Genomic DNA, 24232 nt, shown 5'->3' on the forward strand with positions numbered 1-24232 from the left:
CCTCATTACAGAACTTCTTGCAGTCCTACTAGCGTAATCTGTTCATTACAATTGCTTTTCAAATAGTTCATATATTTACTCCAGTCTTCTAAGAATCTCTGTTTATTCGATTTATGAATCGCTTCCGATAATAACATCTCAAAGCGATTTCCACTCAGTTTTGCCCCAGAATTTTCCCTGAAGCAAATATGGATGTTTCTGCTTTGAGGAATCACCAAAGGATTTTTAGTGACACAGATTATGACTAAAACTACTGAAATTTTCCCACAGGGGAGAGGAGGGGTGATTGATGGTTTGCGTCAACCTAAGTCATCATTTTCACCTAAGGTGAATTTTTGGGGTGAATTCTTGGTTGGGAAACACAAAGATATTTCAAGGAAAGCTGAACAAATTTTCTGGAAAATGTATCAGGATTTGAGATTATCAGAGTTGGTGAACAAACTTCCATGAAAGACTGTTCCGCCAAAACCATGACTCTTCTTTACATGAGAGAATCAGGTGTGTTCTAGGCTGCCCTAAGTTTTCTTTATTTGTTCAGTTAAAATTAATAATAATAATCATAATTATTTATACCCCGCCCATCTGGCTAGGTTTCCCCAGCCACTCTAGGTGGCTCCAAACAGAATATTAAAAACACGATAAAACCTCAAACATTAAAAATTTCCCTAAACAGGGCTGCCTTCAGATATCTTCTAAAAGTCAGATAGTTGTTTATTTCCTTGACATATGATGGGAGGGCATTCCACAGGGTGGGCACCACTACCAGGAAGGCCCTCTGCCTGGTTCCCTGTAACCTCAGTGAGGGAACTGCCAGAAGGCCCTCGGAGCTGGACCTCAGTGTCCGAACTGAACGAGGGGAGTGGAGATGCACCTCCAGGTATAATGCATAAAGGAGAGATTGATTAGCTTTCTCCTTGGAGAGCCACATGAGGTCTTAATGGGAAAGATGAGCAAGGATTGGAAACCTGTGGACCTCCATCTGTTGTTTGACTCCAACTCCATCAGCCCCAGCTAGCATGACCAACCACTGGGGATTATGGGAGCTGGAGTCACAACAACAGAAGAAGAACCACAGCTTCGCTACCCCTGCTTTACATTTCCCGCCTGACGGCACCAAAAGCAGCAGCGAGAATTTGTTTTCACATATCATTCTCAATGTTTCCAGTGCGATCTAAAATGCCCGGAGCATCTTGCTCAGTTGGGTTCCGTTCTTAATTGCTAGTGATGCTGCAGCCTCAAATTATTTCATCTCGGTGAATTGAAGTGGACGTCTGGTGATTTACTTTGAGGCACACCAGGCCTGACCATAGCAAGATTTGGCACTATCCATGTGAGTTTCACGGTTTGATCAGGCAAAGAAAGTGAAGGAAGCAAACTTGTTGCATCTGTTTCTCTTCTGCCACCCACTCTCCAGTATACAGACATGCGGGACTTGCTCATTGCGTCTCTTCTGTATAGTGTAAGCCATTTGGTCACTGATGCATCTCTCTCAAAATTTCTCAATTTTAAAGAATGCTATCATAATCCAGATTTTCAAATGTCCCGATACACAAATGGAAATAGATTTTCTTTTAAACGGTGCCAAACATGTGTGCTGAGACAACAGATTGTGGGAACCAAAATCACAGACGATTTTCAGGGATATTAATGCACCCAGTCTCTCTTTATTCCCCTATTGAGCTCAATGGGAAAAGACCACCTACAGGCTGAATCCCTCCATCTGCAGGGCCTGGAACTTTTATAAATTGCTTGGCTTGCATGACTTGCAAAGGGGTTTTTAGCACCCAGATGTTTAAAATCATACAATCAAAGGGAACCATTTTACTATATAAAAACAATATTGAAAGCACAACACCCCAGCACTAGAATAAGTCAAAGTTTATGGCCTGATTGAACCTCTGTTGGTGCCATACTCATCACACTGTCCCATGGGAACAGATAAACATTTGTCAAGGTGAATAGGCCTTTAATGGAGACACTTCCTTTGAAGCCTTTGCCCTGCAGGTGTCTTTGAACTCAAAGGTTTACACTCAGTGTGTGAAGCATCTAAATCTCTGAAATCAGCCCTGTAGCATTGCTAATTTTGCTTATGGAATTTCTGCGGTTTACTTATTTAAAGTGATAAAACAGTCCAAGGCACTTTTGACATCTTCCCCCAGAGTAAGGTGTCAGCCTGAGGGTCACATTGCCTTCCAAGGTGACCTTGCAGGGTCCACATGCTAGAGGTGAGCGGAGCCAAAAGCAAAAAAATCAATTGGAGCAATGAATGCAATTTTTACCTTTGTACAGCTGGCTAGTTTCTCTGCCTATTCTCATTCAGGCAAGCGAGAACTGTTATCAGTTTGAAGGTGACCCGGAAACTACAACTAATCCAGAATGCGGCAGCTAGACTGGTAACTGGGAGCGGCCGCCGAGACCATATAACACTGGTCTTGAAAGACCTACACTGGCTCCCAGTAAGTTTCTGAGCACAATTCAAAGTATTGGTGCTGACCTTTAAAGCCCTAAACGGCCTCGGTCTTGTATACCTGAAGGAGCGTCTTCACCCACATCGTTCTGCTTGGAAACTGAGGTCCAGCGCCGAGGGCCTTCTGGCGGTTCCCTTGCTGTGAGAAGCCAAGTTACAGAGAACCAGGCAGAGGGCCTTCCCAGTAGTGGCACCTGCCCTGTGCAACGCCCTCCCACCAGATGTCAAGGAGAAAAACAACTACCAGATTTTTACAAGACATCTGAAGGCAGCCCTGTTTAGGGAAGCTTTTAATGTTTAATAGGTTATTGTATTTTAATATTCTGTTGGAAGCCGGCGGGTATAAATAATAAATATTATTATTATTATTATTATTATTATTATTATTATTATTATTTGCATTCCAGCCAGGCAAAAACCACTCAAGTAAGGTGAGAAGGAAAGCAGGTGAGGGGTGTGGCCTAGGGAGAGGGTGCGTGGCTGGGCAGGCCTGAAGAAGAGTCCCAAAGCAGGCACAGAAACCTAGAGGGCTACATTTGGCCTCTGAGTCTGAGGTTCCCAACCTGTGTCTTAGATGGATGTAGTACAAGAAAGAGATTCGTGTAGCTCAATGGCTCATGCAACATTAGGCAATCGAAGGCAGACATGGCTGTTCCTGTTGAAGGCAGCCATTATGTCTACCCCCAGCAGCACTTCCTGTGAGCTGCACCCTGCTCACACCCAGTCTCTCAGTTCATAATAATTCATTTTACCCTAAGTCACAACCCGCAGGTTTTGTGTATGTTTGCGGGAAAGAGGAACAATGGTATTACACAACGGGTGAGCACCTTAAGGGGTTGAAATGGTAAAGGGAGAATTGTCTTGACCAAACCTCTTGTGGATCACATACTCGCTAACATGTGTTGAATAAAAATAGGGTCATCCTATTTCATACTCCCAACATTTCTCCTGTGAAAAGAGGGACATCCCTCTAACATTTCTCTGATGATGATAGGGATGTCCTATTCCCCATCCTCCAACATTTCACTGATGAAAATAGGGATCACCTACTATACCGTCCAACATTGCTCTGATGAAAATAGGAATATTCTAAAGTAAAGCATGACATTCCAGGATCAAATCAGAAACCAGGACAGCTTCTGTAAATCTGGGACTATCCTCGGGAAATAGGGACATGTGGATTGTCTGGGATCACTGTCACAAGAGGGCCTAGTGCAAGTAATCCTGACAGACTTATATTATTTGTTTATTTAACCAATTTATATGCAATTTAACTGCAATAGCCTCTAAAGTGGTTTTTGAAAGATACAAAGCAGTTTGCAATAGACTCTATAGATGGTTTATAGATCCATGGGGCTTAACACTGGGGAGGCTGGTGGTGCGGGCAAGGCCTCCATGACACACTGTTCACTTGTGTGTGAATAACAGATTGATAAGGACTTATCAAACTGGTTGTCTGAGATTGAGGTTGTATTGGAGGAAGGACAAAGGTGAGCTAAGATCTTAATCCTGTTGACTTTTCTGGCAAACTTACTTACAGGAAATGATTCAGGTGAACTTGATTCAGAACTAAAGTTAGAACATCAGGATTGGCCATATGCAGTTACTATAGATCAGCTCTGCAAGTTACCAAGAATGGTGCAGAATGGAGAAGTATGGGATTGGGCTATTTTATTTCGAGTGCTATTTCTCTACAGATATTTCTATTTTCTAGGATGCTGGCATTGTATATTCAGGAAACACTGACAAAAAAGAATGGATAAAAGGAAGTTGCACAGTGCACATAAAAATACATAGAATTCAGGGTTTTTGCCGTGTGTGCTAGCTCTGTTGGTCAGTCAGGGGTGCAAGGAGTCCTTGCAGCAGGAGCAGGAGCCCTTGTAAAGCACACACCATGGCAGAACAGGCATTAAAAAAAAAATCTTCCCCTCTTCAACCATGTATTGGTGGAAAGGTGTGCAGCTGAGACTAACTAAAGGAGACATTATGATTCCAGAAAAATCACAAGGAAAAGTGGGCGGCCTGGTGAAACTACTCTACATGCGAAGTTGAAATGATCTAGCAAAGACTTGACCTGTCTAAGAGTGACTTTTTATTTTTATTTTTTTAATTATTAAATATTAAATATTTAATAATATTAATAAATTATTAATAAATATTCCTCCTGGGAGGAGGAAAGGCTTTCTGCTACTGGAGTATGGTGGAACAAAAGTTGTACTGGATGACAAGGACTATTTCATATTTAGAGATGGTGATATTCTTGGAAAATACATGGACTGAACAGTGCATCTTGCTGTGTTATCGTTAAGTTTTCATTCCACAAAAAGTGCTCAAATGGTTCTGTTCCATCATGTAAATAATTTCTTTATTTTCTAATAAATGCAATTTCTCCCAAATTACCAAGTATCATTGTGGAAAAATAAATAAATAAATACATAGAATTCAATTTATCGTTCAGAATTGTGTATCATGCTCCCCTTTTTAAAAATGCAAACTGGAATCATTATTTTGCATCATATACATTGCTGCCATAACTGCATCCAACTTGGACATCCCTTCACTGCTGCTCTCTCATAGAATCGTAGAACTGTAGAGTTGGAAGGTCCCTGAGGGTCCACCTGTGATGCAGGAATCTCAACTAAATCATGCATGAGAGATGGCCATCCAAACTCTGCTCTCTAGGTGCATCCAGACACGCTGCCTATTTGCAGCATTCATCAGCCAAAGCAAATGTTCACATTGTAGAAAGGCAATCTCAGATACAAACATCATTAGCTTTTAAAATGACGGCGCACAGAAAAGTTTAATACTTAAAGGACATTATTTGATCCATCTGATAGATGGGCTTCTCAATTTGCCAGTCCTTTCATTAGAGGTTCAGAGGACATTTGAGGCCATCCTCCCAATTCTTTAAGGTATGAGTTCCAGCCCAGTGATTTTTGGCATCTGAATCCAAATTTAGACTGAAGGCTGTAATATTGTGCTCAGGATCTTTGAGTCAGTAGCTGGAGCTGAGAGTTTCATCTAGAGCAGAAAGAGAATGCAGTTGTTGACCAATATTTCTATCAAGACCTGTTTAATCCAAGGATTTCATGCTGGCTCTTCAATCACATAGGCAGACGCTGCAATGTCCTGATTCCTGTCTGTCTCTGAAGACAGAAAGCAGGAGGGCTCTGAGGTAAGGTTGCCACCTTTGGTCAGGCAAAATAAAGGACAGGTCAGGAGGGAATTGGGTGAGTAAATTACTGTACAGGGTGCAGAAATGACTTCAAACCAATCCATTACAATGGCACACAAGGGCTACAGTGGTTCATTCAATGAAAATAAACAACCAACACACTGTGCTGCTGCAAACTCCCTCTCACTCTCTGTCCCCCCCCCTTCATCACTGCCCAAGCAAATATTATCTCTGCCCCCCGCCCCCCGCTCTCCATTGGATGAAAAGAAGCCAGAACATATCTGACCTACCCACCTCTTCCCATGCAAAAACTCTCTCCCACAGTGGACCAGGCCTCTGCAAACCCTCTCATTCACTCACCCCCACCTACTGAAAACATAAGATGCCACTGTAGCAGGCCCATGCAAACCCCCTATATCACTCTCTGCAACCCACCCTCTGCATAGCTGTCAACTTTCACATTTGAAAATAAGGGATCAGCAGCCTCACCTGTCCCGTGGACAGTCTATGGGATATCTAACAATCCGGGATAACAGCGGGAAGCAGTGGGAAACGGCGCTGGAATAAGGGAATTTCCCACGAAAAAAAGGGAAGGTTGACAGCTATGACCCTCTGCCCATGCAAAAGTGCTCTCTCTCTCTCTCTCTCTCTCTCTCTCTCTCTCTAATTCGTCCTCTCGACCCCACCTCACCCTCTGCCTGCATCCCACAATAACTCTTGCTGTCACCCTCTGCTCTTCTCCACATGGCTCCACCTTCTACCCACACGGTTTTGAGGAGGTGAATGAGCTTAAATACATGAAAAAAGGCATCCTATTTGAAGTCCAAACAGGACAGGGGACACTTTTCTCCAAAAAGAAAAAAGATAATCATGTTATTTTAGGGATGGGTGGCAACCCTACTCTGAGGGCTTGTGCACCCCATGGTAGGCAAAATGGCTAGCCTCAGTCCTTGGCTGAAGCCCTGGAATCCTTGCTGTGAATGTGGGATGCTGCATCACTCCAGCCTGCCCACCCAGGTTTAGATCTCCTGATTTCTCTCTTTCGGGTTCCTTCTTTTACATACTTTAGGCAGGTTCATAGTCCTGCACGAAATGTAGTCCGCTTCAATTTCTTCTCCTGCTCTGTCTCCACCTCTTGATCCCTCCCCTCCTGCCTCTCCCTGAAGCATTCAAGCACCCAGCTTTTGAAAATCCTGACCCGGCACGACTTTCTGCATGGCGCAGGTGCGTTTTACAACAGGTGTGGGCTGGATGGTTGCGGGCAGCTTCGAAAACCAGCCTTTTCCCTTCTGTACTTCAGAGATAATTAAAATGCAGTCAACAAGTTGATGACTAGGGGGAAAGAGTGAATTGACACACAAGCACCTTTTGGGTTTCATTCCTTTGATGAAACCCGGTTGCATAACGTGGCCAATTATGAAAGCAATTTACAACCCAGTTTCATGAGCACTACCATATTTAATAGCTCCTCATTTCCCTTGACAAGCTAATTCTCCTTGAATGTACACATTACCTTTTATTTTTTCTCCTTACTGTCTTCAATTAGACACCTGCCCTGTGTATTCAACTAATCGTGCACCTGTCTGAGCTATTAATCACCTGTGTATCTGTCAGAAGTGTCATCTCAGTAAAAACACCTGTAGAAGCAGAAGTCACATATCCTATCATAACTGAGTGCTCAGATTTCACAGTCACTCGCTAGGCTAGGTCCTCCAGCCCTGAAGATCAACCATGAATAAAATCAGTGCGAATTTGAAAGCTCAGAAGTTGGTTCATTTCAGTGGAGCTTAATTGCCTTCACAGAGCTCCTTCACACATGATTTTTAAGCAAGTCATTTGGCTTGTGCTCATATTCATCATCCAGCATCCTTTTGGTTTAATGGGACATAGAAAACCTTTCAGTCTGAATATAACTTTTTGAGGGCATATGCTTCTGGTGGTATACACCCCTCCCCCCTCCCCCCCCCAAAAAAAATTCCAACAACCTTTTTGACCTCCATCAATGGGGTAAAAGAATTGTAGGCATGAGAGAGGTATACGTATCTTTCAATATGAATATACATCCATAAGTGACATTATGCAGCATAATGATAGCAAATATGTTCATGGGCACATGTTCCACCTGAAATATAATTTTTCAGGACTCTTGAGAGCAACAACTGGCTCTTAAGCTTGCTGGATAATGTGTTTTGGTGGGTTTTTTTAAAGGGCAGCAGTGTCATTATTTTAAAGAATATTTGAGCCAAGTCCAGTTATAGAGTTTTATATAATTAAAAAGTGATTATGTAATTGAGAAATGATGTGGTGGTGACTCGAGGGCAGCACCTGGCTCGTGAAATGATTTTGTCCAGCCGCCGAGAGTCTTTATAATGAGCACAGTGTTCATGTGAGAGACCAAGTGGCTTATTAGACCCGGTTCCCTGATTTTCTGGCTCATGACACACAGACTGGCAAGGTGGCTATCTTGCTTAGGGGTTGCTCCTGGTGGCAACATTTCATTTTGGGCAACATATACTTCTTTTTGTATTTTTATTGTTAGGCCTTAATATGAATTTAATTTTGGCCAATGCATACTTCATTTGTATTTTTACTGTTGGATCTTAGTCTGAATTATTAGTGGAGTGTTTTATTCTGAATTAACTAATATGAGATATTTCCATTGGCCTTCTGGATTGTTGTTTCTACAACTATTTTAAGTTTTGCTTGTGTTTCTTGTAACAACGTCATAATGAATAATCTTGAAATGCTGCATTTTTATTATGTTTACCGTGGTACCTCAGGTTAAGTACTTAATTCATTCCGGAGGTCCGTACTTAACCTGAATCTGTTCTTAACTGAAGCACCACTTTAGCTAATGGTGCCTCCCACTGCTGCCGTGCCGCCGGAGCACGATTTCTGTTCTCATCCTGAAGCAAAGTTCTTAACCTGAAGCACTATTTCTGGGTTAGCGCAGTCTGTAACCTGAAGCGTATGTAACCTGAAGCTTATGTAACCTGAGGTACCACTGTAGTTCTTTTCTCAGGTTCTTGTGATTGTGAGCCACATTGAGCCTGGTTTGCTGTGGGGCAAACCATAAACTGACGGCGGTACTCAGTACAGAGCTGACTGTGAAAGACCCTGTCATCTTCTCTCTTCATCCATAGACAGGAGAAAGTAGGAAATCACTTTAGAGCTTGAGCAGAACTGTTCTCTGCATGAATTTGTGAAGCCCAGACATGGGAGGCCTTAAGGCGAGCAATCAAAATTGCCATACCTTTTGGTAAAATTAAACTCCCCAAAGGTAGGATGTAACCTTTCTTCATTTTTTAGCTCCTAAGCAAGCAAACAAACAACTAAACATGCACTTTTACCTGCACCTCCACCCATTTTAAAACAATTCTAAAACCACAGTCTCAACTCAGACAGAAGAGAAGTCACCTAGCCCAGCCCTGAGGACGAGGCCACCTTAGCTGAGTCAGGGATTCAACTCAATTTAACCAGGAAGCAACAAGGGCACTCATGATTGTTTTTTCTTCTTCTTTAATAAGGAAAACATCTAGCAGAACAAACAAATTAACTATAGCGGCATATGAGTGGATGAGATCACCTAATGCACCCTTTGTTGAGGTGCTATAGCCTAGAAGCCATTATAAACAAATAAACTCTAGGCATATATATATATAATCTGCTGCTTTTGCATTCCACAGAGTTTATTAGTTACACTGGGTTACTTTAGAACAAGTTGTGGAATGATGCACAATTAACAGGCATGTGGCCTTGCCTCAGGATGGTCTATAATCCCAACTAGAGACATCCCAGTTTTTTCTCATGAGAGGCCACTTGGGGCATTGTGATCTCATGTGATTTTGCACTGCAGCCTCCCCCAAAAAAACACTTTGTGGGGGCCACGGATGGTGGGGGGTGAGAGGTGAGGTCACACGGGGTGGCTGTGGTGATAGTGGGCCTTTGCGAGGGGGCAGAGGCATGGTGTGCCTAGGTTAGAAGAGGGTGGAGGGTATGCAGAGTGACCAGCTGCAGACTTCTTGGGTAACCCTGGTAAAAGGTTCTGTTGCTTGACTTGAAAATAGTCTCATGATGTGGCCTTGTATAGGCCTTGGGCCAAGTCACGTTCTTCAAATCCTATACGACTGGGAGATCTCTTGCCTTGTGAATTCCCCATTTGCATCTCATGATGGCCCCAAACTTCCAGACATAGTGAAATTGCCTCCAAGGCCTGTAACACCCAGACATCTTGTCAGCTACTGCTTGGACGACCTGCCTTCAACAATAGGAAGTGGGTGGATGAGGGATGGTGACAGCAATTCTGACACTGCATTCCTCTCCCTTCCCCTTTTGTTTTGTTTCTGAACCATGTGGATTTGTGGCTTTGGTGTGCATAATGAGGATAGCCTAGGTCAGTGAGTAAGAATATTGTAATCAGACACATGGGCAGGGGACCATTCCAAAATGGCTCCCCCCTGTGTACAGCACAGAGTAGCTTCAGCGAGGCATTTATCTTCATGCAGGGACATGTAATGGTGCCCTCATTGCCACTGCTGAACTCCATTTACCTCTCAGATTGATCAAGAGCTGGCTCCTGACTGGTACCAGGTAGTTTCATCTAAGTCGGTAATATTCAAATTATATTTGAAACACTGATGAGCTCAGAAAGCAGATTGAGAAACATTGCATCATGATTAATGGATCATGATTAATCTAATAACTTGGAACCATTTCTGTTTTTAAAACCATTGCAACTGCACTTTTTTTTTGCTGTTGTTTCTTGTACAAATTGGGGTTTTTGGTGATGGTAGCTGGATGGAGAATTAAAATACGGGTCTTAAAATATTTATGCTTATACAGATAAAGGAGCAGCTTTCATGTCCTTTCATTGATACCTATACAGTTGATTGAGTCATTTAGCATTGATGTCATCCATTTAAATTGGAAAATCAGAATTTAATCAAGGAGATAACTTGGTTGCAATCTGAAACCGAGAGTTCCTGTAATCAGGGAAATATAAGCTGGATTGGTTTCTCCGAAGATGTGTGGTTTTTACCAAGGAAGGATGCCAATTTTAATTTCAAAATGTGGCATTGTAATTGCAAAGCACAGAGCCCTATGTTGTGTGAAATGCTTTCCCTTCAAGGTAGGCAAATTTTAGTGTCTTAAAGGCAACGTCTGGCTTACAGTGCTGCATAGCTAGGGAATTAGAACAACCTCTAGATTCTAGAAGATATGAGACAGATTTTTCTATTTTATGTTTAGAATACTTTTCTATTTTATGTTTAGAACCCTTTCCTAGGTACCCAGGCTATTTGTTCCTTGAAGCATAAAAACAAAACAGAGTGTTAAAACTCTTCCAAGTTTTCATGAAAAATGCTGTATAAGTTCAAGCATTCTATTGGAAAGGACCAGAGAAATATTGTGCCTGTACTCTATGAATGGTTCAAAAGACATTCATACAGTGGTACCTCGGGTTAAAAACTTAATTCATTCTGGAGGTCCATTCTTAACCTGAAACTGTTCTTAACCTGAAGCACCACTTTAGCTAATGGGGCCTCCTGCTGCTGCTGCGCCGCCACTGCACGATTTCTGTTCTCATCCTGAAGCAAAGTTCTTAATCCAAGGTACTATTTCTGAGTTAGCAGAGTCTGTAACCTGAAGCGTCTGTAACCCGAGGTACCACTGTACATTATTTTAGCATACCGTATTTTGAATCTTATCGGGTCATCAATAGAGTCACGCCATTCTTCATTCACAGCACTTTCTACAATTTCATTGTTGCTATTGACTAGGGATGCACTAATGTTCTTCAATTTGTTCCGACATTCACCTGGTATTTTCTGTTCTGCTGCAATTGATTTATTTTGCACAACTCTTTTGTTTTGTTGTCCACTTGATGTGGAAATATGTTCCATTTTTACATATACCATAGAACACACTAGACAAACATAACTCAGCCATCAGCAGATATTTACAAACCAATTGCCTTCCTCTGTTTGTTGTTTTTCAATATTAATTTCCAGAAGGGTAGCCCTAGTAGTTGTTGCCTTTTTGCATCAAAACTAAACCCATCTTCTCAAAAGTAAGTCCCACCGAACTCAGTGGAGTTTACTCCCAGGAAAGCGGGGTTTGGACTGCAGCCTATTTTGCTAGCTTGAGTTCACTGTTCAGTATAATCTTGTCATCCAGTCTCATTTCTTTCACTCAGGTGTCAGGGAGGGAAAGTTCAGTACCCTCTGGATATTTTTACTCTTTGTATCATGGATTGTATGAATTAGTCCTTCAGATATGCAGGAAGTGAAGCAAGAACATGTTTAAAACAAAGATTAGGGGGATGGATGGTTAAAATGAGCAGTTATCTCTAGATGGTTCTCCCCATGTTGACAAAGAAGCTCAGATAAGAAGTGAGGAGCACAGATAAACTCTACAGGTAACAAAATATATCACTCTTTCCATGTGAATTGTAGTGAAAGATGGCTGCTTTTTAAAAATTCACACTAAGAAAAAAAATTATTTGCCTATAGATCGCCTCTAGCAAAAGAACAACTTACATAAACTCAGCGAAAAACACTTCAGGGGGAAAAGTAATGAGACACCTGTTGGGATAGCAGCAATTATGCATCAGCAAATATGTAAATAACATAAATTGCAAAGCTATTTACATATCTATTTGTGCATAATGTGGCATGTTAATTAAAAACCTTCTGCTGTAGAGAACAAAGGCAAAAAGCATTCAAAGCAAGAATTTGTGCCGTGATGGAGCTTGAACAGGCATCTGGAAATAACTCTACCCAATAGACCATTTTCAACATAACCATCCAACATACTTCCTTTGACAGCCGTCAGACCACACAGAATAAAATAAACCTGGTTGAAATGGCCAAGGAAGAAGTGGCTGCATTGGCTGGAATGGCTGCTTTGAAATGGCAGTATTTCAAAATTGAAAACGTATCTTCACTGGTATGGTGCACAGGTTAGGGTTGTGGACTACAATGCAGAAGACTCGGGTTCAAATTCCTGTTTAGCCACAAAGCTCACAGGGTGTCCTTAGACTGGCTGTGATCTCCTATCCAGCCACAAAGGATTGTTGTGAGGATAAAATTGCAGGGGACTACCACATGCCCTGTCCTGGGCTAAAAGTCTCTTAGAATTTTTTTTGTTGGCATCCATTTGTCTCAAGAGACAATGGAGCGTGCCTTTGTGGATGAAGTCATACGGCTGTGTTAGCAGCACCAAAGCGACCTCCCTGGGGCACAAGTCTGGGCAGTGTGTATGGGCTGCCCAGACGACAAGAACTGCCCCCCCCAGCCTCACTATTGTGGTCCAAAGAAAGCAGAGCAATATGTTCGGCACCAGCTTGGCTGCAGGAGTTTCTAGAAGGATGTGTACAAGGTGCTGTCCAATTGTCTTAGGGACTCCACTCCTTATTTACTCCTTAGCCTTTTCTTCTCCCAAAGATAGCTCACAAGGCAGCAGAAATTTAGCACCAGCATTTTCCTTTTCTGTGCTGAGCTACCTTCCCAGGTTGACAAGCCCCATCTGCCTCTCACTTCCCTCTACAACACACAGAGAAACCACCTTCTTGGCCTTTGGACCCGCTATTGGTCTCATCCACTCAATCCACCCTGGCCTGTCTCTGCATGCAGGGGAAGTCCCTAGCTCACCAAGGGTTTAAAACCCATTGGCAAACCTCACCTGATTTAGCAGGTCACTCGAAGCCGTTCTTGACTGTGGCCACTGTTGCATGATGGCAGTTTCTAGGAGTCACAGGTGAGTGTTGAGTGAAGAGTGGGCACCAGAGGTGGACAAACTATCCCAGAAGGAACACAGCATGTCCCCCACCAGAGGTACGCTTCCTCCCCTAACACCCCATTCATCCCTTTTTAATATAAAGCAATTAAATAAATCACATTGGACTAGATGACACTTAGGGTTGCTTCCAGCTCTACAATTCTATGAAATAATTTTAATTGGACACTTGGAATGAAATTGAGTAATCAGTCATATGTAGGGATTCTTAAGGAATTTGGTTGCTCTGAATTGTGATGCAAACTGACCGGATCCACACACTTGCCAGACTAATGGAGTAGAACATAATTAACCTTTGGGTTTCACACTTCTCTGAATTTTGCAATACACATCATGGTTCAAAACAGAAAGAAAGTATCATTGTGTTTAAAGTGTATGTTTTAGGATAAAATGTGTTCAGAATGGATACATTAAGATAAAATATTTACTTCATTGCATATCTTGTGATAAGGTACACAATTAAATGCGTATTTTAATGCAGATTTTTCCCATAGGGAAATGAGGTGGAACAGATTAATAAAAGAAGACTTGCAGAATTGACATGGTCTCCAAAGAAACTATTCCATCAATCCCAAAATGTGCCTTAAAAATCCCATCTGGAACTCATAGGCTGAGCAGCGTTTAAGCCAATGCAGTAATAAATTCTCCTGCACGAGTCCTGCTGAAATTAGTTGGAGTGGTACAGGGTGCTTGTTCAGTCCATTGAGACTGTAATGTTCCTAAATTATAGTTATCTATATTGTCTTGAGCCTTTGAGATGGGGTGGATTAGGGATTCAAATACGTTTGTGCGCATGTGGATCACTGGGACTGAATGGTGATAAATCTCAGCTTTTCCATTTAGGCGTGCTGATGATGGCATTGAGAGCACGTGGTGGAATCTATGACTAAAATAAAAACCTGTATGATTCTGTGACTCCAGGGGAAATCCGAATTCAGAGAAGCCCAAACGCTGCCATTTTAAATGCATTAGAATACCCAGCAGAAACTTTTGATAATGCACAGCCCCCTCTTTCAGTTTGTAAAGAAACACTTGCGTCACCCTGTTTCTTAGCAGGAGTGAAAACGGGGAGTTTAGGAGAATGAAACTGCAATGAAGAAATACTACAGTAGCTACTGTGTCATGGGGAGTGGAATGTCCCCTTTGCAATTCTCCTGTTGAATACTCACCTGTGCTGCTTCCTTCCCCTCCCTTCCCACACAGAGAGAGTGCGCAAGGCTTGCGTGCAAGGCACGGAGCAGTAAACAGATGTTGGCGACGTCACGCGCAAGGATTTCCCTTACTCGCCTATTAGTCTCCATGGCAACTGCCAACCACAACCTGCAAACAGTTACCTAAACTCTATGATGCATGCCAGCAGAACTCCCACAGAGGGAATCCTTGTTTATATTTCTGTTGCTAGGCGATCCCGTCCGGCTGTAATCTGGATGGGTGTGTGTGTCCGTGTATGTGTTTTAAGCGCAGAAAGAGCAAAGGTATGTTCTGAATCACTTAACTGTTTTTTTTCCCAATTTAAATTTGATATTGACTGAAGAAAATAATGCCCCAAACAACTTATAATTACAAAGCTAATATAAAAAAGTGGGGGGAAATGCACTGGATTTTCTTATGCCAACATTCATACAGTGATTCATTTTGATCAATGAGGAAATAGTATCTTCATACCTCTTCTCTTTGATCTGCTTCCAGATAAGGAATAAACAGATTGATGTGCATTCAAACATTTCAGCAGCTTCCCAGGGACCCAATCCAGCTGTAAGCATGGGTGCAAGTTTTCACATGTACGGACAACCAGAGGCTTCAGATGTGGCTGTTAATTCCGGTTTACTCACATCCAAAAAAGGAGAGAAGTCAGTTCCGTTGAGCTTGAATTGCTGTGCAATGCAGATGAGTTGAAGGCTTCCTATATGTGTGATTGTCTTTTGCTGGATTGCAGCATGTTTCTCTCCCAGATATACTTATTGAACGAAGGGGTGACAGGATTTTGTGTATTTTGAGATATTACAATTTTTGCAGCTGACCAAAGGGTGCTTTGTTTGTTTCTTAATGTAAAATATTTTGGGCTACAATTCCCATCAACCTCAGCCAGGGAATGCTGCCTTAAACATTATCCCTCTATATATGCAGTGGTTTTTTCCCCTGGGGGGATGCAGGGGGACATGTACCCCTAAACATTTTGCAAATCTTTGTACTTTTGTCCATTTACCGTATTTATTTTTCCCAATTTAAACTATAAAATGGTGATTTTCTTGAGTCAAAATGAGAGTACCCCTAAACATTGTTTTTAGAAAAAAAGCACTGTATATATGCGTTGCTATGCTATAAACAATAATCATCAAACACACAAACAATAATACATCAAAGTGGAATCATTGTTAAAGTAAATCTCATTGATCTTTACATTTCTCCTCCTCAAATTTTTAAGTGTGTCAAAATTCATTTCTACTTCACTTGACATTCATATTTCACAGATGAAAATGGTACATTTGGGGTTTGGGCTGAGGTGGGTTGTGGCAGTTCAACTGCAGACACTACGTTTGCCATGCAGAAGATACTTTGTTCAGTGTCCATCATCTTCGGGTAAGGCTGGGAGAAAAATCCTCTCTGAATTCCTGGAGAGCTGCTGCCAGTCCGTGTGGGCAGTAACAAGCTATTTCCTAGGGACAAACCCTGTTTTATTGTAAACTTTCCCTGGTAACGACTTTTGGGGATGCCTTGTTAAATTTAGCTAGTGTGACTTGCTTCCTACTGCCATCCTTTGAGGTTGAGCATATACCGGATATCTAGAAGTCCCATGGGTGACGTTAGTGGGTCATCTACATCCCTTATTCTGATTGGTGGAGCAAAGGGGATGCCATCTTGAAATGGCCAGACACACTAGAGAATTTCCAACATTTGCCTGGATGTCAAATGGACTATATCTACAGAGGGGCTCGCCATAAATCTGACATACACAGGGGTACAACCCAAAATTTTTGGATTGGCACCCACAACTTAGGTCACGATGGCATTTTGTGGGGTAGGGTCAGTGGCAGAATAATCCATGAAAACCACTTGGTTTTGCCTTTTTCTGCACTGTTCGCTGCCATTTCCTCGGGATTTTGCTGCTTTGGTGTCCTTTATTGTGCTAATCTTTTTCTGGTCTCCATAGCCATGGTAGTAGCCATTGCAGTTGAGAAGTTGTTAAGTTATTCTCAAAGCATCTAAAACTGCCAGGAACTGTGCTAAAAGTAAGCACTTTGGATCCTGCCCACAAACCCACAATCCGGAGATAAAGGCACATTAGGGAGAAAGGGGAAATGTGGTCCAATGGAGCAAGGGTTATGACTAATGTAGCTGTGAATCATGATGGTGCCACACAAGCAATCAGGTATGCTGCAAGTTAATACATTAAGGGAAATGCCAGCCAATTCACTGTGAGGGCTTTGCATAATCTTTATGGATGTTGGGCAGAGGTACCACTTGCATAGCTGTGTGAGGAGACCAGGGCTCAGATGCACACCACATACCTCTAGTACTCCTCTTGCTGATGCAGTTTCACTGCTCTCCCCTTGCCTTCCTTGTGCTCTTGTCAGTTGCACAATGGACAGGTGTTTTTTTTTTTTTAAAAAAAAAAACAGTTTTACATCCTTCCCCCAAATTTGCAGAATAATGTGCTTACTGCAGCAGACAGAGGTTTTTATAATATACAGTGGTACCTCAGGTTACAGACGCTTCAGGTTACAAACGTTTCAGGTTACAAGCTCCACTAACCCAGAAACAGTACCCCGGGTTAAGAACTTTGCTTCAGGATGAGAACAGAAATCGTGCTCTGGTGGTGGTGCGGCGGCAGTGGGAGGCCCCATTAGCTAAAGTGGTACCTCAGGTTAAGAACAGTTTCAGGTTAAGAACGGACCTCCAAAATGAATTAAGTTCTTAACCCAAGGTACCACTATATATAAAAACAATTTACAACATGAACGCACACGTGTATAATTCCAGTTCAGCCATAGTTTGTTAAGTCAGAGAAGTGCAAAACCTCACTCTGAAATATCTCTAGCTTTACTTGGTTGGGTTCCTTCAAAACCTCCACAGACGTCACTTGAGAAGGGACCTTCAGACTCATTTGAAATCTTGGGTTGCACAAGATTTTCTGAGAACGAGGCATCATATCACCACCACAAGGAAGTGTTCTCCAAACTCTGTTTAAGGAATGGGGAATTTGTGGCCTTTCAGATGTTACTGGACTAAAATACCCATTAGTTCCAACCAGCAGGACCAAGGGTCCAATGTATTATGGGAGTGGTAGTCCTAAAACATCTGGATGGCACCATTTTGTCTCCCTGTGTTCTATTTGCTTTCTCCAAAAAGTCTCAAATGTTTTGCCTGAGTAGGAAACCCCCAAATTCACACAATATGCCAAGACCATAGATCAGGACACAAACCACAGTTTGGTGTTGCTCAATATAAATACATCTGATGAGAAGCGAGGGCATGAATATTTTTATATGGTAGCAGTGCAATTTCAGTAAAGGCCTCTGTCGAAACCAGGGTATTGGAGATTGCATATTAGTGATTTTAGCAGCTGTTGATGAAACACAAGAATAGGCTCTTTGAAGATCTATGTAGTCTTTGATGATGACTCCATATAAATGCTTCTGAACAAGTAAAGGAAGGAACGCTGGAAGGGATCTGTGGTTTCCGTGGCATCACCAAACTGATGCCTTGTAAAACTTCACAATAGAATGATTTCATGTCATGAAAGCCCAACCTCAGAAGACCAGCAGTAACACAGTTTAATTATGCACCTTCCATTATACACCACTGACGTGCAGTGCTTTGGGTGGGGTTTGGAATAGGTGGAAATGATGTTGTCTGGACTAGAGCTGCAGGCAACTGAATGGTTAGCCACCTGATTTGAATATTTATCTGTGCTCTGAGGCCAAATAGAATGACTAATGGACTCTAAAGGGCACAGTCATCTGATAATTTCCTCCGGAGTTAATATTTAATTTCCACTTATAAAGTTTTCACTTGAGAGCTATTTACGAGGTCCTGTTTCATTCTAGGAGCTTTTTAAAATTAATGCCATCTTAATAGAAAGGGTAAAGAACTTGTTCACTGCATTCAAACCCCCCCCCATGGTGAATGTCTTTAATTCCAAAACTGCCCAAGCATTTTAAGTGTTAGTTTCTCTGCATCTAGCCCCACTCTGGACTCTGCATCCCTGGACTAGCCCTGCATCCCATTTGCAAAGGAGCTCATCAAATAGCTTCATTGGTAGACCACAAGACTCTTTGAGATTAAGAGTCTTGAGTTTGAGTCCCCCATTGGGTGAAAAATTTCTGTATTGCAGGGGGTTGGATCAGATGACCATAGGGATCTCTTCAAACTCTACAATTCTATGAGTCTGTGATTCTACTATGCCTCCATGGAATGAGGGTGTCTGTGCAACTGTGTTCAGCTGCTCATGTTTAGCGGTTCCTTTGCAAATGGCCACACTCGATGTGTGGACACTCAGAAGAAGAGTTTGGATTTGATATCCTGCCTTTCACTCCCCTTCAGGAGTCTCAAAGTGGCTAAAATTCTCCTTTCCCTTCCTCCCCCACAACAAACACTCTGTGAGGTGAGTGGGGCTGAGAGACTTCAAGAAGTGTGACTAGCCCAAGGTAGCTGCATGTGGAGGAGCGGAGACATGAACCCCGTTCTCCAGATTACGAGACTACCACTCTTAACCACTACAATACACTGGCTCTCAGGAGCCAGGGCAGCACTGCAACCTCACTTCCAGTTCACTTCACAAGTGTCCTGTATGTAAGAAACACCTGAAGAAGATCAGGTAAAGTCTTGTTGCATGCTGGGACATTATTCCACACACACAGCAACTTAGCTGAATTCCACCCTATACCTGTATGCAGATTGCTTAGCTGATGCATGTTTGTGTGTGAATATATAGTTAAGCTTCATCAGATCTCCTTAATTCCCTGAGTATCTCACTCAAACCTCTGTTCTGACTGCAAGCTCATGTCTGTCAGAGAAATATTCATTGCATCGTGAAGTGGGACAAAATGTTTTGATTGCCTAAACCTGTTTAATGTAGTGTGGTTTTGAGGAAGTGAAGTAGCCTTTTGAAATGAGTCTTGTTTGCAGCCAGATGAGGACAATGAATGGAAAGAGCTCGCTAACCTTGTCCCTCACTGTTCCCAGATATGGAAAACGGAAAAGAGATCCCAGGTGAAAGAGCCTACAGTTTATCTTGCCCATCCCTCTTTATATCATTTTTTCAAAAGGAAATTGTACATTCACGTTGAATTGTGACTTCATTGTAATGTGACCCTGAGATCTAGTGTATCATGTACTGGAATTGCAGCAAGCTAGTACCGGCAGTGCACTTAGTTGCCAGAGAGTCTGATGAATCATACACAAAGAAAGTCATTTTAACTGTATCAGAGTTTAAAGAATTATTATTTAGTTATCCCACCTTTCTGTAAGTATGCACACTCAAGAAGGCTTACAAAGGACTCACCTACACTTCAGCTTGCCCTATAAATCATGGGTCTTGGAGGTTTTCTGCTTGCACAGGTCTGAGTGCTCCCCCCTTTTGTACTACCACTTTTGCAAGAGAAAAAAACCCTGCTGTTTACTGATGAATTGGAACAAACGTCAATCTGCAGAAAGGCCTATCAAACTTGGTTCCAATTTAGCAGGAGCATCTCCACACCATCGCTCAGCCCAGACACTGAGGTCTAGCTCCAAGGGCCCTCTGGTGGTTCCCTCACTGTGAGAAGTAAGGTTACAGGGAACCAAGCAGAGGGCTGTCAGACGTCAAAGAAACAAACAAACAAGCATGAGAGTAGAGGAAGTCCCATTGCACAACAGAAAATCCTTGTGCTGATGGGAATCGTTGCTAGTTGAATTACTTGTGCTCTCTGGTGATGCACTGATAAAATCTGGATTGTATGGATGAATAGGTTTCAGGCCTTGCCTAAAAGGCAAAAGAACCTTGAGGGTCATCCAAGCCCCAAAATTCCATGATTTTATGGTCTAAATCTTGATGTAGGAGCTATGGAATTTGACATTGAAAATGTCCCAGGCCCATGCTACTCATAAACACACAATGGACTATGTGCGGGAAGGGAGAGTTTGGAGCTTGGACATTGGTAGGTCCAAAAGGGGGTCATGTTGGGTCGTTTGGGGGGTCCAAACTGTGACATTTACAAGTCACAGTTATGGATGGAGCAGTGGGATAATATTTTAGTGTGTATTGTCGAAAACCTATACTTTTAATGTGGGTGTTTGGAAAGCAGGGATGGTGAATGGACCTCCACATCTGTTTGGACTTCAACTTACTATGCCTGATCATAACCCATGTTGACTCCAGCAACATTTGGAGGGCCATAGGTTCCTCATTCCCTATTCTAGAGAGAAATCAGGAGGTTAACGGGTTGAAATATCAAGCAAGTTGTAAGCTAAAAAATAAACACATGCAATGTACCACACCACATATGTCACAGGATTTCAGTGTGTGTTTCACAGCTGTTGCAAGGGATAATTAAAAGCAGCATGGTGTTGTGTTGAATTGACGGCCGCTTAACAACACGTGCCATTGTATTTCTCAGCTAAAGTGCTGAAAAGGGCAAGCCTTTTGAGGCAGAGGGCAATGTGTCAGTGAGATCTTTCAAGAATCATGCTCTATTATAGAACAGGCTTGATCAAGAGGACCAGGTTGCTGCAGTCATTTCAGGGGGGAAAGGGGCTCTCTTTTCTTGTGTGGAAGGGAACCCCTAATAATTGCATTGATCACAAACTTTTTTCATTTTTTTTTTCTGCTGGAAAGCATCAGAGCAGCATTCCAGCACCTCTCAGGTGGGCCCTGGAAGTGTTGGAAGAGACCTGACCAGCCTAAGCTCACAACGAGACCCTCCCCACAGCCCAAAGTGGACATCATCTATGGTCTCCGGAGAGGGTCTCCACACAAGATGGAGTTGCAGCAGGGCTTTGCCAAGGCTCTTCAGCCTTCTGGCTCACAACTGACGTGTGTGAAAGCCACACTTCAGCTGAGCAAGCATGAGCTGGGGCAGTGCTGGAGAGGGGGCTTGTTAAGCTGTTCAGTTGGGGTTCAGAAGTCTCTCCACACCTCAGCTGAGCAAGTCTCATTGCTGCTCCAGCTCACATCAGCCAGAGGACAGATGGGGAGGGCTTTGCTTAGTTGCTCAACAAGCCTCTGGCTGGCAAGGAGACTCCCCCGAGTCTATGGGGGGGGGGGGGAGAAGCACTGGATATATTATACATACTTAAACATGAGTAACAGCTTATTGTTGTATTCTAGAGATGGCGAAATCTCCTAATATATTCTTTTCCTCCTTGAAGTGCAACTTGATACCTGCATAGCACCTGAAGAGCTCTCATTTGAATGTCTGCTACCTCCTCCCAAACTCAAGCTTAAGACTACTGAATGTAGACATAGGTGGAATTAACACCAGCCCCCAAAGTTGTCCTCCCTCCCTTGCGTTCTTTTTAAAAACACCATCCAACCTGGAGAACTCAAAAACCTGCCAATTCTTTTGCGACATTTTGGTTGGTCTAAAAAATGAGTTGTGTGAAAGTGGATTTCACAATACATATTTATATACATTAATCTTCCGTTTCCATGCAAGGCTTCTTAAGTTCATACATCAGTGTGGAAATAAGGTGCAACAGACTTGTGAATGAATATGTGTGAAACTTACAAGGATCAGAGATGGATCCATTCAATTTTAGGCTGAAACTAACTATGAAGAAAACCTGAATCTAGCCCAATGACATGGTTGTTGACCTAGTTTACCTGACTGCCATCCATCCTACTCCCCACTCCCAATGTACCAACTTTGTTTTATGTACACATGAATAATGGTTGACCAGCAAGAAAAGAGGACTTGATTGTTCAAAAAGTCGATAAGAAGTTAAATTTTAAAAAGAGAGTATGTGTCATTTATTGTTGTTAAACAGTAGGCAGCTAATCCAGGGTACAGTTGCACACCCCCAGGGTCCATTATTTTATTAGGATTTTTGTATGTGGTTGGGGGTGAGAGTTGAGCAAACACATTACAACTCATAGAATCATAGAATCATAGAATCATAGAGTTGGAAGAGACCACAAGGGCCATCGAGTCCAACCCCCTGCCAAGCAGGAAACACCATCAGAGCACTCCTGACATATGGTTGTCAAGCCTCTGCTTAAAGACCTCCAAAGAAGGAGACTCCACCACACTCCTTGGCAGCAAATTCCACTGTCAAACAGCTCTTACTGTCAGGAAGTTCTTCCGAATGTTTAGGTGGAATCTTCTTTCTTGTAGTTTGGAACCATTGTCTCTGGAGCAGCAGAAAACAACCTTTCTCCCTCCTCTATGTGACATCCTTTTATATATTTGAACATGGCTATCATATCACCCCTTAACCTCCTCTTCTCCAGGCTAAACATGCCCAGCTCCCTTAGCCGTTCCTCATAAGGCATCGTTTCCAGGCCTTTGACCATTTTGGTTGCCCTCCTCTGGACACGTTCCAGTTTGTCAGTGTCCTTCTTGAACTGTGGTGCCCAGAACTGGACACAGTACTCCAGGTGAGGTCTGACCAGAGCAGAATACAGTGGCACTATTACTCATGAGTACTGGATGCAAGATTTGCACCCTTTTCTGCATAGGAATTAGGGCATTGGAGGATCAACTAGCTGTTTGATTGCTGATAACTGATAAGCTAATGTGAAGTCAAAATCTGTACACTGTAATGGAAGACCACTTGTCACTCTTTTATTCCCAACATTTAGCATTGTTGCTCTTCCAGTGCTTTAAAATAATGAATCAATTCTCCCTAAATAATAGCATTTTATCTCTTAACAAATTTCCAATTTCCCTTAGTCGTAGAGATCTGATATTATTATTTTTTGGAAGTTAAGCTCAAGTAAGAGCTACAGTTTTTCAGGAGTCATGGTAAAACCTTCCTGAGATACTTTTTCAGCATGCAAGTAGGGATCATGCAATCCATTATGCCCCTGCCCTGCCCCCCGCAAGAAAAACCTCCATGCAGGGGCACCAGGCTAGAACTCCTCTCCCTAATATGGTATTTTCCATGGGCAAATAACTTTTGACAAGGGCAGCATTCAATCATGCAATTCCCAGTTGCATTATAAAGTGATATAGTCTCAAGAATCAAAATCTGTGCTACTGTTAGATTTGGGATTTATCATAAATTGTGGTCCTGATCTGTGAAGCAGAAATTCCAAGTGGGGGTACCAACCTTGACTCTGCTTTAGATGGAGGCTGGGAGAAAGAGACTCTGACTCTGAGGGAGGAAGAAATTACAGTATGGAAGCTTTGCAAAGGATGCAAATAATATCACTTGATATAGGAAAACAAAAAACAAAAATGTGCTGTAGCATGGTGGGTGCTGAGCCGATTCTAATTGATATAAACTCACCATGGCACATTCAACATTTTCCTAAATGTTCCAGTAATGTGAGAAGAAACCTGATAGAAATCTTTCTGTTGTTCTTTCCCTTTCATTTCATTTCCACCCATTGTCGTCAAATTGCTTTGTGATTATTATCCAAATCTCCCTGCCTCTCCCTAATCTCCAGTGTTCCATTAGCTTTGTCTAATCAGATCATCACTTAGAGAGACAAACTAGTTCTTAAACCTTTTGTTGCATCCGCATGAGACTAGAACTTTGCAGGAATGAAAAGAAGAGGCAATTATTGTCATGCCCTGCATCACCCCCCAAAAAAGCGGTAGAACATGTTGACATAATTAAGATAGTTTTTCTAAGGTTATAATATTTTA

General features: G+C 42.4%; 1 long non-coding RNA gene across 1 annotated transcript; it reads right to left on the reverse strand.

Annotated features, from left to right (window-relative positions):
- Positions 1-573: 573 nt before the first annotated feature.
- Positions 574-19206, reverse strand: LOC307206648. The gene is made up of 3 exons (XR_013834455.1): positions 19193-19206; positions 636-787; positions 574-605 (listed from the first exon to the last, which is right to left on the reverse strand). It is a non-coding gene; the product is annotated as an uncharacterized lncRNA (long non-coding RNA).
- Between the last annotated feature and the right edge of the window lie 5026 nt (positions 19207-24232).

This window comes from Podarcis cretensis, assembly GCF_951804945.1.
Source record: "Podarcis cretensis genome assembly, chromosome: 17".
NCBI classification, from domain to species: Eukaryota; Metazoa; Chordata; class Lepidosauria; order Squamata; family Lacertidae; genus Podarcis; species Podarcis cretensis.